The 16,598-nt window shown below is 47.1% G+C and overlaps 1 protein-coding gene across 2 annotated transcripts in view; it reads right to left on the reverse strand.

The window, feature by feature from the left end:
• Positions 1–14,696, reverse strand: part of TAFA3 (TAFA chemokine like family member 3) — a 100,429-nt gene extending 85,733 nt beyond the window's left edge. Inside the window, exon 1 of one of the 2 annotated variants that reach the window (XM_081195215.1) lies at positions 14,434–14,696. The gene's annotated coding sequence lies outside the window, so the exon portion shown is untranslated. Of the gene's footprint in view, positions 1–13,921; positions 13,941–14,433 lie in introns of those variants that run through there. The other variant, XM_081195216.1, reaches the window with a different exon arrangement.
• Positions 14,697–16,598: the final 1,902 nt, after the last annotated feature.

The raw sequence follows: 16,598 nt of genomic DNA on the forward strand, positions 1-16,598 counted from the left end.
GCAGGGTTTCTGTTGAGGCAGGGGATTAGCTGTGGGAGGAGCTTATCAGAGTTTGTAGGGCAGCAGTTGAAGAAGGAGCAAAAAGGGTTTTCTTGTGTGTGTGTGTGTGTTTCTTGTGGCTGATTAGCTCTTTTCCCTGTGTAAAGGTCAGAGGGGGCAGGGTTTCTGTTGAGGCAGGGGATTAGCTGTGGGAGGAGCTTATCAGAGTTTGTAGGGCAGCGGCGCGCGCCTAGCGGCGCGCGCAGTTATATCCATCTTTTAGATTTAGGGGAGCTAGTCTCAAACGTTTGTTGGGGGAGACCTAGGTTTTTTTTTGTGTGTGTGTGGGCGAAGTTATTTGTCCTGTCTTCAAGCTTTTTATGATGGAGGACCTCTGTAGCCACCCCCAACAACACGATCTCAAGATGGAAGGGGAGGGAACAGCTGCAGTCACCTGCGATTCCTGCGCAATGTTTGCCATCTTGCCAAAGGTTGCAGGCAGCTTCACCTGCAGCAATTGCATGTTGATTGCCCTTTTAAAAGACAAAGTCCAGCAACTGGAGGAACGTGTAGCTACGCTCCAAAGAATTAGAGAGCTGGAGCTCTTCTTGGAAGCAACAGAGCACACCGTCCCCACCAAGGAGGAGACAGGGGACTCCCCTGAGAAGGAGGCTAGTTCATCAACACAGGAGCCAGATATATGGAGAAACGTGACTCAAAGAAGTAGGAGGCCCAGGGTTCACTCTGATTGTTTAGAAATACACAATCGCTTTGAGGTCCTCTCCCCTAGCATGGAAGACGAAGAGCAGACTCCATTTGAGGATCTCTCCCTCATTACAGTCGATCAGGTATATGAAGACGAGCAGCAAAGTCAGTCCTCAGGGAATGTGCAGGCGACCTTGGAACGGACAGCTCACGGAAGAACCCCGACCAAACCCAAGAGGAGGCGTGTAGTGGTGATAGGGGATTCCCTACTGAGGGGAACAGAAGCAGTGATCTGTGGGCCTGACAAGATGTCTCGGGAAGTGTGCTGTCTCCCCGGGGCTAAGATCCAAGATGTAACTGAACGACTGCAAGGAATCATAAAACCCACTGACAAATACCCCTTCCTCTTGGTTCATGTGGGAACCAATGACACTGCAAGCAATAGCCTCCAGAAGATCAAAAGAGACTACGAGGCTCTCGGCAGGAAATTGAAGCAACTAAATGCACAAATTGTCATCTCGTCTGTCCTCCCAGTTGAACGACGTGGCCCAGGGAGAGAGGGGAAAATAGTGGAAGTGAACAGCTGGCTTCGCAAATGGTGTAAACAGGAACGGTTTGGATTCTTAGATCACGGACTGCAGTTTCTTGAAGATGGACTTCTGGCAAGTGATGGGCTGCACCTCACAACGGTTGGGAGGAATGTTTTTGCCAAAAATCTCAGAAACCTCATCAGGAGGGCTTTAAACTGACTAATGTGGGGGAGGGAGACAGTGCTCCTGAAGGTAGGAGTCTATCAATTAATGAAGATGATCATCCAAATGTCATAGACCAAATGGAGCAAACAGCACGCGGACCTAGTGGTGGGAGGAAAAAATCCTTAAATAAGAGACACGGGGGAATGATTAATGGACTTCAATGTCTGTACACTAATGCGCAAAGCATGGGAAATAAACAAGATGAGCTTGAGCTCTTGGTACAGCAAACTAAATATGACATAATAGGCATCACTGAAACCTGGTGGGATAAGTCCTACGATTGGAATGTAATAATGGGGGGATACAATCTATTTCAGAGAAACAGACCAGACAAGAAAGGAGGAGGAGTGGCGTTATATGTCAGGGATGTGTATACCTGTGAAGAGATCCAAGATTTAGAACCTCAAAGCCAATGTGAGAGCATTTGGGTCAAAATTAAGGGAGAGAAGAATAACAGAGACCTCATTGTGGGAGTTTACTATAGATCCCCAAGCCAAACGGAGGACATAGATGATGCCTTCCTGGAACAGATGGCCAAGCATGCAAAAGGAAGGGAGATAGTAGTAATGGGGGACTTCAATTACCCGGATATTTGTTGGGCGTCAAACTCAGCCAAGAGCATAAGGTCAAACAGATTCCTCACTGGCCTTGCAGACAACTTCATTGTCCAGAAAGTGGGAGAAGCAACAAGAGGAACAGCCATTTTAGATCTGGTCCTAACCAATGTTGATGACCTGGTTAGTGGGGTAGAAGTGGAAGGATCATTAGGCGCGAGTGATCATGCTCTTCTGAAGTTTACTATACAGCGGAAAGGAGCAGCCAAGCATACTAGGACTCAATTTCTTGACTTTAAGAAAGCCGACTTCATAAAACTTAGGGAAGTGCTGGGTGAGATCCCATGGACAGCAATACTAAAAGGAAAGGGAGTTCATGATGGCTGGGAGTTTGTTAAGAGGGAGATAGTAAAAGCACAACGTCAGGCAATACCAGTGAGACGGAAACATGGAAGGTGCCTAAAGAAGCCAGGGTGGCTATCTAAAGAACTTTTAACTGAATTAAGATTTAAAAAGGATGTGTACAAAAAATGGAAAAGGGGGGAAACCACCAAAGAGGAATTCAAACAAATAGCCAGCACGTGTAGACACAAAGTCAGAAAAGCTAAAGCACAGAATGAACTCAGGCTTGCTAGAGAGGTTAAAAGCAACAAAAAAGGCTTTTATGGGTATGTTCGTAGCAAAAGGAAGAACAAAGAAACAGTGGGGTCACTCAGAGGAGAAGATGGTGAAATGCAAACAGGGGACACAGAAAGGGCTGAACTCCTCAATGCCTTCTTTGCCTCAGTCTTCTCCGATAAAGAAAACAATGCCCGACCTGAAGAATTTGGAGCAAATGATTCAGCAAAGGAAACACAGCCCAGAATAACTAAGGAGACAGTACAAGAATATTTGGCTAGTTTAGATGTATTCAAGTCTCCAGGGCCAGATGAACTGCATCCAAGAGTATTAAAAGAACTGGCAGATGTGATCTCAGAACCACTGGCAGTCATCTTCGAGAAATCCTGGAGAACAGGCGAAGTCCCGGCAGACTGGAGGAGGGCAAATGTTGTCCCTATTTTCAAAAAGGGGAAAAGAGAGGACCCAAATAATTACCGCCCAGTCAGTCTGACATCAATAGCAGGGAAGATTCTGGAGCAGATCATTAAGCAAACAGTCTGTGAGCACCTAGAAAGGAATGCTGTGATCACCAATAGTCAGCATGGATTTCTGAAAAATAAGTCATGTCAGACTAACCTGATCTCATTTTTTGACAGAATTACAAGCCTGGTAGATGAAGGGAACTCAGTGGATATAGCCTACCTTGATTTCAGTAAGGCATTTGACAAGGTGCCCCATGATATTCTTGTAAAGAAGCTGGTAAAATGCGGTCTTGACTCTGCTACCACTCAGTGGATTTGTAACTGGCTGACTGACCGAACCCAAAGGGTGCTCATCAATGGTTCCTCTTCATCCTGGAGAAGAGTGACTAGTGGGGTGCCACAGGGTTCTGTCTTGGGCCCGGTCTTATTTAACATCTTTATCAACGACTTGGATGATGGACTCAAGGGCATCCTGATCAAATTTGCAGATGACACCAAACTGGGAGGGGTGGCTAACACCCCAGAGGACAGGATCACACTTCAAAACGACCTTGACAGATTAGAGAACTGGGCAAAAACAAACAAAATGAATTTTAACAGGGAGAAATGTAAAGTATTGCACTTGGGCAAAAAAAATGAGAGGCACAAATACAAGATGGGTGACACCTGGCTTGAGAGCAGTACATGTGAAAAGGATCTAGGAGTCTTGGTTGACCACAAACTTGACATGAGCCAACAGTGTGACGCGGCAGCTAAAAAAGCCAATGCAATTCTGGGCTGCATCAATAGGAGTATAGCATCTAGATCAAGGGAAGTAATAGTGCCACTGTATTCTGCTCTGGTCAGACCACACCTGGAGTACTGTGTCCAGTTCTGGGCACCACAATTCAAGAAGGACACTGACAAACTGGAACGTGTCCAGAGGAGGGCAACGAAAATGGTCAAAGGCCTGGAAACGATGCCTTATGAGGAACGGCTAAGGGAGCTGGGCATGTTTAGCCTGGAGAAGAGGAGGTTAAGGGGTGATATGATAGCCATGTTCAAATATATAAAAGGATGTCACATAGAGGAGGGAGAAAGGTTGTTTTCTGCTGCTCCAGAGAAGCGGACACGGAGCAATGGATCCAAACTACAAGAAAGAAGATTCCACCTAAACATTAGGAAGAACTTCCTGACAGTAAGAGCTGTTCGACAGTGGAATTTGCTGCCAAGGAGTGTGGTGGAGTCTCCTACTTTGGAGGTCTTTAAGCAGAGGCTTGACAACCATATGTCAGGAGTGCTCTGATGGTGTTTCCTGCTTGGCAGGGGGTTGGACTCGATGGCCCTTGTGGTCTCTTCCAACTCTATGATTCTATGATTCTATGATTCTATGATTCTATGATTCTACCCACAGCGCCACCCGCGTCCCCCACATTGGAAGATACAGCCCTGTTATTAATGATACTGCTGCACTCCATTTGCATTACTTGTTTCTGTGGGGATGTCATCTTTTGAATTATGGCACCACCAGCTGTAACAGATGCCTCATGTTATGCAGAATCCATTTGTCAGAGTCCACAGGTAAGCCAGGATCTGCGGCCTGAGACCCATTTCTTGAGCTACACAGTAAAATTGGCCTATCAGCGTACCATTTGTGTCTTCAGACAATATCAACATGATACCTTTGGCCCCTGTGTTACAGATTCCCTTTTTAAGAAATATAAAAAAGGAAGGGAAAACCTCCTCCCTCCTTCCCACACACAACTGTGCATAATGCTTCTCATGATCCCTGCTGGGGGAACTTTCACTCCCTACAAACCAGATAGGAATAGATGCCTTGCCCAAAGCAAAACAGGAAGGAGAAGTGACAGGCCCACCCCCTCTTCTCCCCACCCCCTAAATCTTCAAAGCCCCAAGCCTGCATGACCACTGCCAAAATGCTCTATTGTAATCAGCAAATGAGGCAAGCCAGGCATGGAGCCTTGACTTGCAAGCCAGACAATGCGTTTTGTGACAATGCCAGTTAAGATACTATGGGCTCCTGTCAGCTCAGTTGCCAAAAGGGACTCTGACAGGAATATTAAAGACAGAGAGGCACAATGCCTTCTAGGGTTCACTATCCCTCACAGCTTTCCAACTTACTTTTATGATTTTCATGTGTTCATCCCCCAAGTATTTAATACCCCAGGGGTGCTGCTAGCGAGGCTGTCAGACACTGATGAGATTATATTATCAAGATAAAAGAGAAGCCGCATCTAGTGCCCCCATTCCAGCAAAGGCTAATAATTACTAAGCGATAGAGCACACTTTTTAAAATAATAATAATAAAAAATTCCATTTTCCAGCCTTGGTCCACTCAGCCCCTATTGTGCCACCATCATTAAAGTATTTTATTTAATTTTTCAATGCAGTCCTTTTTTCAAAAGAGCCACCGCGTCGAACTGCGAGAAATAAATTGCTACAGTGAGTTAGCAGGGGCTAATCACCAAGAGTCAAGGAAAATTATGATCTCAGCACTAAAGTGTTGATTTCATTTCTAAAAGGTTATATGGTCCAGAGTGAACATTAAAAACAAGTCATCCCTCCACCACTGATGGAAAAAAGCTGCTGTAAAACATACACCCTCCACTTACCACCAGACTGCATAGGACTCTACTTGATGGGCTGTACGTGATGTAAATGAGGGGCTGAGCCTAGGGCTTGCCGATCAGAAGTTTGGCGGTTCGAATCCCCGTGACTAGGTGAGCTTCCGTTGCTCGTCCCTGCTCCTACCAACCTAGCAGTTTGAAAGCACGTCAAAGTGCAAGTAGATAAATAGGTACCACTCCGGCGGGAAGGTAAACGGTGTTTCCGTGCACTGCTCTGGTTCGCCAGCATGGCTTAGTCATGCTGGCCATGACCCGGAAGCTGTACGCCAGCTCCCTCGGCCAATAAAGCGAGATGAGCGCCGCAACCCCTGAGTCATCTGTGACTGGACCTAATGAGACAAAATATTATGGCAGCTGTAAACAAAATTTGCTCCCCCATATTCTATGATTTAAATATCTTAGATAGCAGAGCCAATTACATCACTAAATTAATAATCCCAGCCCAACGTAGGGCTTTTATGCTGGCCCGGTTGAATGTTTTTCCCTCAGCATTTGTCTGGGGAAGATATCAAAACATCCCTAGAAACAAGAGATTCTGCAGATGCTCTATGAATGTCCCGGACACTGTAGAGCATATTCTCTTCCATTGCCCATTGTACGGTACGCTCCGTCAACGCGTGCTGTCCCCCCTTTTGGGTGGTCTGGAACCCCAGCAAGGTGAATGTGTGGGATTCTGCCTATCCGACGTTGACCAAAGGGTAACGGCGGGGGTAGCTGAGTTTTTGGTAGCAGCCCTCCAAGGAGCAGGTTAACAAGGAAAACCACTGATTCTTTATGTATATATATATATATATATATGTATGTAGCCAACTGCTGCCTTTTTATATATATCTCAAGGCTTTTATATGTTATTCTCTCTTTTATGGTTTTTATTTGCATAATGCCTAATAAAGGTTTGATTTCAAGACTGGACCTAATGGTCAGGGGTCCCTTTACCTTTACCTATCACACTGAATTATGCTCAGGGTTCAGGGAAGTGCAGTTCTGTGTGCTGCAAACAAGCCTATGTTAACAGCTTTGCTGGGCCACACAAATGGTCTCTGCAATCGGGTATCACACCTTATGTTGTTCATCACAATTCCTTCTAATTTCAGTTCAAGTCACCTCATGCTTGTGTTTATATAGCCAAAACTGCACCACCCACACACAAGAGAAAGGTTCCAGCAGACTCAAAGTAACCCTGAGGTTTGTGAATGTGTTAGTGGGAGAATACTAAAGGGGAGCCCCTCAAAACAACTCAGTGGCACAGAATATTGAGAAAGTGAGGCCCATCTGCATTACACATTTAAAGCTATTTAAACATTCATGGCTTCCACCAAACAATCCTAGGGACTATAGTTTGTTAAGGGTGCTGAGAGTTGTTAGGAGACCCCTAGTCCCCTCACAGAGCTACAATTCTTCCCAGGGAATTCTGTGAAATGTAGCTCTGTGAAGGGAATAGGGATCATCTAACAACTCTCAATGCTTTTGAATTATGGTGCTGGAGGATATTCTATAGAGTCCCATGGACTGCAAGAAGATCAAACCTATTCATTTTGCAGATGACACCAAACTGGGAGGGGTGGCTAACACTCCAGAGGACAGCATCACACTTCAAAACAACCTTGACAGATTAGAGAACTGGGCCAAAACAAACAAGATGAACTTTAACAGGGAGAAATGTAAAGTATTGCACTTGGGCAAAAAAAAATGAGAGGCACAAATACAAATACAAAAACACCTGGCTTGAGAGCAGTACATGTGAAAAGGATCTGGGAGTCTTGGTTGACCACAAACTTGACATGAGCCAACAGTGTGACGCGGCAGCTAAAAAAGCCAATGCAATTATGGGCTGCATCAATAGGAGTATAGCATCTAGATCAAGGGAAGTAATAGTGCCACTGTATTCTGCTCTGGTCAGACCTCACCTGGAGTACTGTGTCCAGTTCTGGGCACCACAGTTCAAGAAGGACACTGACAAACTGGAACGTATCCAGAGGAGGGCAGCCAAAATGGTCAAAGGCCTGGAAACGATGCCTTATGAGGAACAGCTAAGGGAGCTGGGCATGTTTAGCCTGGAGAAGAGGAGGTTAAGGGGTGATATGATAGCCATGTTCAAATATATAAAAGGATGTCATATAGAGGAGGGAGAAAGGTTGTTTTCTGCTGCTCCAGAGAAGCGGACACGGAGCAATGGATCCAAACTACATGAAAGAAGATTCCACCTAAACATTAGGAAGAACTTCCTGACAGTAAGAGCTGTTCGACAGTGGAATTTGCTGCCAAGGAGTGTGGTGGAGTCTCCTTCTTTGGAGGTCTTTAAGCAGAGGCTTGACAACCATATGTCAGGAGTGCTCTGATGGTGTTTCCTGCTTGGCAGGGGGTTGGACTTGATGGCCCTTTTGGTCTATTCCAACTCTATGATTCTATGATTCTATGATTCATTCTTAGGGAAATCAGCCCTGCGTGCTCACTGGAAGGACAGATCGTGAAGCTGAGGCTCCAATCCTTTGGCCACCTCATGAGAAGAGAAGACTCCCTGGAAAAGACCCTGATGTTGGGAAAGATGGAGGGCACAAGGAGAAGGGGACGACAGAGGACGAGATGGTTGGACAGTGTTCTCAAAGCTACCAGCATGAGTTTGACCAAACTGCGGGAGCCAGTGGAAGACAGGAGTGCCTGTCATGCTCTGGTCCATGGGGTCACGAAGAGTCGGACATGACTAAATGACTAAACAACAACAACAACTCTCAAATTCTGTGGTCTATGCAATCCAAGCTACATCTCCAAGTATGATTTCTGTCATTTCTGGCACCTTGTAGAAATGGACTCCAGATGAACAACTAGAAGGACTTCTGCATAAATGAATGAGTGGCATATAACGGGCTTTAACACTTCTCCACAAAACATGATGCCAGCATTAGATTTATACCAAACCTAGCAGTAACCTTTAGGGGGGAAACCTTCTCTAATGGAACCTACAAATTATGAATCACTGACTATGTCTCCAAGGTAATTATGGCAAGGCTAGTTGTATCATTATTTGGACAAAAGTAAAAAAGTGCTAGTTCTGCACCATTCTCCACTTTGGTACATCATGTTTTCCTCGTTATGCTTTCTTCATTTATTCTATTTAATGGTGCACTTTCCCATCAATGGCCCTCAAAACTGCCAGCAATAAGACACCAACTAACATGTTTTGGAACAATAACCACCATACAATGTCATTCAACAAATTGCCTTAAAAGTAGAGGTCACATTTCCTTGTGGATAACATTCTGTGGCACTAATACAAGGGATGGAAGGGTCCAGACATGAAAATGGACACAACAATAGATGTAATCCTTGCTTTTGTACGGTAGGTTACATCTCAGCCATGCAAAAGACAGAAGTCTTACATACACACCTCTCCTTCCTCCTTTCAGGCAAGCAAGAGGTATTAATACAGTTCAAGGGATGTATTTCAGCCCAGCAAAAGTACATGTTGGTGGGGCCTCTGAGAGGGGGTGGGGCCCCGAGAGCCAATTCCAAGGTTTTCATGGGGGGAAGAGAGGGAGGAAAGCCTTTAGTCCAGGCATGGGCAAACTCGGCCCTCCAAATGTTTTGGGACTACAACTCCCATCATCCATAGCTAACAGGACCAGTGGTCAGGGATGATGGGAATTGTAGTCCCAAAACATCTGGAGGGCCGAGTTTGCCCATGCCTGCTCTAGTCAGTAAGAGGTTTAGAGTAATCTCTCAAGCCACTCCAGCAGCTGAAACTACACCCATATACAGAACCCATGGGGGGGGGGGGTTGGCAGCCCTAATCTGATCCACTAGGGATACCTCAAACACACCATTATTTCCTTAATGTCCACACTCAGGACAAAGTAGATTTTCCACACAGCTGTCTACATGCAAGGTTGCTCATATATTTAAAATATGAGCTTTCCTATACTGGCTATCCAGCCAATGACCACTTGGACCCACAGCTGAATCCTAAACCTCAGTGCCATTCTGTGGCAGCAAGTTCCACAAAATACAGGTAGCTGTGGAGAACCTGGGAGTCTCTTTGTAATGCTGCTGGAAAGATCCAGCCTAGAAAGCAGAGCCTCAGAAAGCACCACATGCTCCAGGGCCATTCTGCAAGGAATATTCCATAATAAAAACAAGAGCAGACAGGCTTACAGAAATTAGACCATCACATCTCCCAGCACATGCTATGATTTTGCTTCATCGTCCCTCTCCACAGTTTCCTTTGCCATCAGCATCTCTGCAATAGCCTCATGGCATCCTTAGATCCCAGTGTGGTGCCAGTGTGGTGTAGTGGTTAAGAGCGGTAGTCACGTAATCTGGGGAACTGGGTCCGCGTCTCCGCTCCTCCACATGCAGCTGCTGGGTGACCTTGGGCCAGTCACACTTCTTTGCAGTCTCTCAGCCCCACTCACCTCACAGAGTGTTTGTTGTGGGGGAGGAAGGGAAAGGAGATTGTTAGCCGCTTTATCACCTTTGGGTAGTGATAAAGCAGGATATCAAATCCAAACTCTTCTTCTTCTTCTTAGCCAGGGGAGAGCCAGAGAGTTGAGCCTACGGACTGGGACCACTTCCCACTCATGGAATACTGGAAATACTGACAGCAGCACTAGAAACCCAGTGTCAGTTTCCAGCTCCCCTGGCCTTATAAAAAACAAACAATGTAAGGGAAATTTGTGTTTGTAAGTTGTCATGCCTTAAAATAGTTACAGACAAGTGGGACTGTAGCAAAATGTTGCAGTATAGAGTGCTCACTCATTTTGTTCTGTTTTCAGCTTAACAAACACAGTTCCCAAAGCCCTTCCACTCCTCAGGATTGGAAACTATCCTACTCATTGCTATGTTCACGGTCGCTCCATTTCCATCTTTCTAGCCCACATTCCAATAGTATATAGGAATATATAGAAAACAACCACAGAAAAATATGGGCTTATACAGTATCCAGTTGCAGCAGTAAGTAACTGTCCTGTCAAGGCAAGGATTTTCACTTGGGTCGCAAGACTTTCTCCCCTCCTCCCTCCACCCACCCCCTACATCTGTTCAGGGGGTTCTCCGAAATCTCCAGAGCAGATTTAGAGAGGGTACAGGGCACACAGGGGGAGGAGATGGGAGGGATCCCACTGCGCAAGCAGAAATCTGTGTACTGGTGAGATGAAGGAATTGGATACCACCTACAGAAGCACACTTTTGTGGTAAAAGTGGGAGGGTCAGGCACCTTAGACAGTATTGTCGCTATGAAAAATAATCAGTTTCTCAATTTTGTACACTACAAAATTTAGTGAGCTCCTGGTTCTCAACTGTATCCTCCTTAAGCTGCAGGTGATCCCATTAAAAAAAAAAACTTGAGCAGGGGATGCTAACAAATCACCACCACCATTTTCTCTCTTTCATCTTACAGCTCCATTGCTGCCATCACTATGTGATAAAGAGCTTGAGAGTGTTATGGTTCAACCACCGGCTAAGCCATTTTGGGGCAAGCACTTTTCTTTGGAATCTGGCTATGAAGTTGCCCTCAGTCAATTTTGTGATGGTTCAGTCTTTGGCAGCTAAATATATTTATCATCTGGTTGTGGGCAGCTGGTGACCTCATAGCATCCTGGTTTCAGCATGCCTGAGACCATGTATAATTTTAAACAGTTGTAAAGAAGATATTTGCTCTTCTATTTGTGTAACAGATTAGTGGCCAAAAGGAGGAGATGACTCAAGATTTCTGAATTTTGTAGATACTCTGATGGTCATAAGCCACTCATTTCAGTAAGACTACCTGATTTGAGACAGCCATGATTTTGAGTAAGATGGCATCAGGGCTCAGCTGCTACCTGCAAGGCCAAAGAGGTGGATTTACAGCAGTCTTCCAAACATCATATTTTCTCCAGGAAAAAGTAGTAGCAATGTCTCTACCCCATGATGTCACCCTCCTATTAAGGAAAGGTGTCAGCATTATTTATTTATGGGGGAAGGAAATGTAGAGATCAGCATAGGCTCATCTGCTACTGCCCATGAATTAAAAAGAAAAGAAAAATTAAAACATGTTCTGCATTTATACAGATACAAGTGCACACAGAATTGGACTCACAATTCCTGAAATCACACAGGAGAGACCTGTGGCCCTTAAGCACAGATCAGGGTATCATTCTGTGCCCAGCTCACTGCAGCCACAAGCTGCTGTCAATTCTGAGCAGCAGCGAACTTTTGACAAGCCCTAGAGCACCTGCCACTTGTACCAATTGCTTTGCTAAGCCAGGTGTTCTCATGCATCTACGAAATTAGGCAGGGAAAAGAGAGGGAATGCAGTTGAAATGCTGCAGGGAAATTGTGCTGGCTGAGGCTAACTGGGCACATAGTATGGCCCTCTTGAGGTCCTCTTGACCAGCAGTTTCTGCTAGTCAAGAGAAGAGGTCGCTAGACAATGGACAATGTTTTAAGCTGCAAGGAGGACTGCTCCCATACAACTTAAATGATTGGTGGAAGGAGGGAGAGAGAAAGGATTAAAGGAGGAGATAAGTCTTGGAAAATACACAGCTTTAAGCAGACATTCTCTGAATCCAACTTTCCTCCACTGTTAGAATTATTAGTAATAACAGTATGCATCTCCAAATATACATCCCAGTGCAGAATGTCTATCAACACTGCATTACTTTCAAAGGAATTTGAATTTGGATGGTACACATCAGAACTCACATTCCAAGGAATGCAATGTGGTGTGAGGAGACCATCATTCCACTAGACCGCACAAAAGCCACAGCATTTTCATGAGTTGGCCTATATTATCATCATCATCTTACTTATGTCCTGCTCTTCCTTGAGAGTGGCTTTCCATGATGCTCATGGGGGTCTCCCACTCAAGCATGGGTGGTCCAGCACCTCCTAAGTTCACCTGTACTGTAGGATTAGATGCTCCCAGACCCAAAACAGGCCTACATGTAAACAGGTGACTTTAAGTGCATAATAGGATAAAGGGGGAAAGCATTTCTAGAAAGTAACAAGATGCCTTGAGTGTAATTTGAGAAACAAAATTATTTTGGTTTCTGCTTCCAAGGCCAGCCCAAGACATTTTGCCACCTGGGCAGATCACAAGTGACACACTCCACGCAAGGCAAGCTGTTTCGACATCTGAGGCAGAAAATCCAGCACGTGCTGCTTCTTCCCCTCCCTGGAACTACAAATGCAACAACACGCCTAATTATGAATCTGCTACCCTTTCACAACGCCCACAATCAGCTGCCTGAGGCAGCTGCCTCCCTCTGCCTAATAGTAGGGTTGGCCCTGCAACAGCATCCAGTGAAGCAGGTGTCTTAACCTGCAGGTTGGGTGGTCCTGAGAGAAAGTAGCAGCAGGGGAAACGGGGAGGCCCCAGCTAGGGGTGCCCTCCATGTGGCTGTGCTGCAGCCCTCAGCAGCAGCCTGCTTCTCTGACACCTACTGTGACATCAGGGTTATCTTTAAAGTGATGCAACAAAATGCCACTCTCACTGCAGAAGAAATTACCTTGATCCAACACCCCCCCCCCAAAAAAAATAATAATCAGGGGTGAGGCAGGGCAACTCCCCTTGTAGGTAAACACTTCTCCTCTGTACCCTTAGGGGACCCAGGAGGTGCTCTCCATTTTGTGGTTGATGTCAACAGCCTCCATCCTACCCTTCCTGAGATTGTCCATTGCTTCTGTGTGCCAGCTAGGGAGCTCCATCGCACGAGGGTGAGGTTGCAAGGGGAATGCAAGTCAGCAACGGAATCTGGGACTGGCAGGACACAAGTGGGGCAGGAATGTTCTTTCCTATGTTCTATGCGGGCCCGAGGTCGACCTCTGCGGAGAGCAAGGTGCTGATTTTGCATGCTAAGGACCAGAACTCAACAAATCCCCCTGCAAGCATTGTTGGGGAAGGTATGAAGACCTCCAAAGATTCACTGCCTCTTGCAGATACCCCGCCCGTACTGTGCTTTCCTATTCTACGCATGGAAGACTGCTGAATTAACAGTAGGGCTGACCGAGGAGTATTAGGAGCAATTGCTGTTGTTAGATTTTCTGGATTTCTTGTTAGTGGCCGGTGCCAGCACTCGGAGTTTTGCTTTCCACCGTGTTCGGAAAGCTTTAAATCATTCTCTCTCTCTCTCTCTCTCTCTCTCTCTCTCTCTCGCACACACACACACACACCCCTCTCAAGAACACCAGTTGTCTTCAAACGTGCGCACTGCCAAAGCCCAGCCAAAATGGAGTGCACGTCAGACCTGCTCAGACGGCATCGGAGCCGCCGCGAACTCCGCGAGGAAGCCCTCGATTCCGTTGCCAAGAGCCCGTCCCTTACAAGCGGAGCCTGGCTTAGCAGACCCGGTTTCGCTCTTCTGACTGCCGGCGCTCCTGTTTCCCTTGAAGCAAGAGCGAAGGGACCCCCATCCCAGATCCGATTTCGACAACGCGCTCGGCGCTGAGAACGCTGAAGTTCAGTTCCCAAACTAGCTCGCCCGTCGCTCCAACCCCGAGAGCGCGCAACGCAGGCACCCTGACCAGCCTGCTGGCCGAAACCACCGCGTCCCCGGTGAGCCGGCCAGGCACAAGCAGGCGCGACGGAGCGGCGCAGCTCTCGCTGTCCAGCCGGCTGCAGGACCACCGCCAAGCCCCAAACTTGCGCGAGAGGAGCCCAGAAGCGGCTCGCTGCCCCGTCGAGCCCGCGGGGAAACTTTGCTCGCTCGCCTCCCTCCGAAGCGGCCGCGCCGAGCCATCTCCGACGTGCTTCCCTTACCGGTGGGCGGCGCGTCCTGGCGGCGGGCCCCCTCGGCTCTGGCGCCCCTCTCGCTCTACCCAGCTTGCTGCGCCCCGGGAGGGCCGTCGGGATCCGTCCGTCGCAACCGCGAGTCAGCAACGGTGTCTCGTGCCCGCGCCTCCTCGGCTCTGGCGCCCGGGGCCGCCTGGCATCGCCTCGGCCAGTCTCTCCGGCGGGGCTGCCCGGCGTCTCCCTGCTGCCGCTCGGCACGCGCGCGCAGCCTTTGCAGGAGGCTCCGCTCGCCACGGCATCCGGCTGCCTTTGCTCCGCGCGCTGCCAGCCTGAGCCTCAGCCTCCTCCGGGGGCTGCTGGGCGCGCAGAGGCGGGCGCACGGAAGGACCGCAGCGACCCCTACAGGCCGCCAGGGGCATTCTTCCCTTTTTTGGAGGTGAAGGAGCGTCTTAGGCTCCAGGGATCTAGGGAGGTCCCCTTACTAGATTCCTCCCTTCCGTCTGGGCGTAGGGGCTGCGTTGTGCTTCTTCCCGCGGCAGGTAAGAGTCGTTGCACCTTCATCATCAGCGGTGTGGCAGGCAGAAATTCAACAGGTGGAGCTTTTCCTCTGGCATGCTGGTGCAGAGGTAAGGAAAGCGTGACTGTCTGCCTGACGCGAGGCTGTTCGAGAGCAAAAGTGGCGAGCCTGCGTTGTCCCTTCGCTTCCAAGGCTACAAGGAAGGAGATGCATTTCCTTCCTTGCCTTTGGGTGAGGAGCTGCATTTTGGGGGTCGCTGGAGGTCGATCAAGTTTGCGCTCCCATCCGCGCTTAATTGGGGTTGGGGTAAAGCGCGGGAGAGTATCAGGGGTGCGTGCATATTGTGCCAAATTTAAAGGAGAACAAAGGCAAAGCGCTGAATTTCAAAGTATAAAATGAATTTAGTGGAAGACGTTGGGAGAGAGGAATCACTAATTGGCTCAGTATGTCAGTGAGAGCCAGACTGGCAGAAAAATAGAAGACACTAGGCTAGGACTTCTTAGCATAGTGCAAAGCCTAATAAGTCACTGGTTCACATTCTGAACACATTAGATAGCATTAGGAACTCTCTGTTTCCCACCTCCCACCCACAGTGTGGGAGTATCACACTGGCCTGCCTTGCAGGGGTGTTGGTAAAGAGTCCAAGAATACATGTGAAATATTTTCTATGCTCACAATTTCGATATAAATGCAAAATAAGAATATAATGGCTGACCACTCTCCCTGCTTTCTACAGAGCCTCCCTCCCTGTGTCCTTTCTTGCTCCTCCTCCTGACAGCCTTCTGCTGCCTGAAGAAAATATAAAGGGCCTGGTTCTGTCTCCTTCCAGCCCCAGCTGTTCAGTGCCATTCTGACCAATGCAGCTGCATGATGCTTGGAGCTCAGGAAGGGGATTCCCGTTGCAGTTGCAATGAGTGGGGGGGGGTCAATGCAGGCAGGCTGCTGCTGCTGCAGAGTGGCTGGCAGTCCATTATGACCTGATGCAGACATATCTACAGCAAGATCTACTTTAGCTGATGGGCTTCTGGGGCCAGGATGGACTGCAACTTCAAACCGGTTCACAAAACCTGTTTTATTCTACACGTAGGTAAGTAGTCTAGTCCCTGCCATTTCCCAATATGTATTTGGATAAACAGTGTAACATGCCCCCCATGCTTGGTATAATCACAATTGTAGAGCAAATGTGCAGCGTGAGATAACATTTAAACATTATTTGGCCGAGCAATATATCACAAGAATGCACACACTTAAAATGGGCCCTGGGTGGTTCTAACATTTTACTATTCAGGATGCCAAGATCATAAAGCTTAAAAGACAACAATAACAATTTAATGGTTATTGAACAAGGGAGCTAAATTGAATGCATTTTTAATACTAATCAAATAATTGAGGGAAACCCCTTAATAGTCCTGTGATAACAAGCCAATAGTGTGTTACTCTCAAAATAAAAATGTTTTTGTCGTGAAAAGTGAAAACAAATCAGATAAATTTCTTTTTTTTAATCACTGAAATTCTTGTTAAATTAGACCAGATTGTTCACCGGATGAAGCCTGCACAATTAAAATTTCATTGCTGTAAGTACAAATATGTTTGCTTCCAAATCATTTCACAGAAAATGAAATCCCCTTCCCACAGAAGCCTGCAGCTTTCAAGATTTCACGAAGTTCTTTCGGTA

This window comes from Podarcis bocagei (genome assembly GCF_964188305.1).
Source record: "Podarcis bocagei genome assembly, chromosome: 5".
NCBI classification, from domain to species: Eukaryota; Metazoa; Chordata; class Lepidosauria; order Squamata; family Lacertidae; genus Podarcis; species Podarcis bocagei.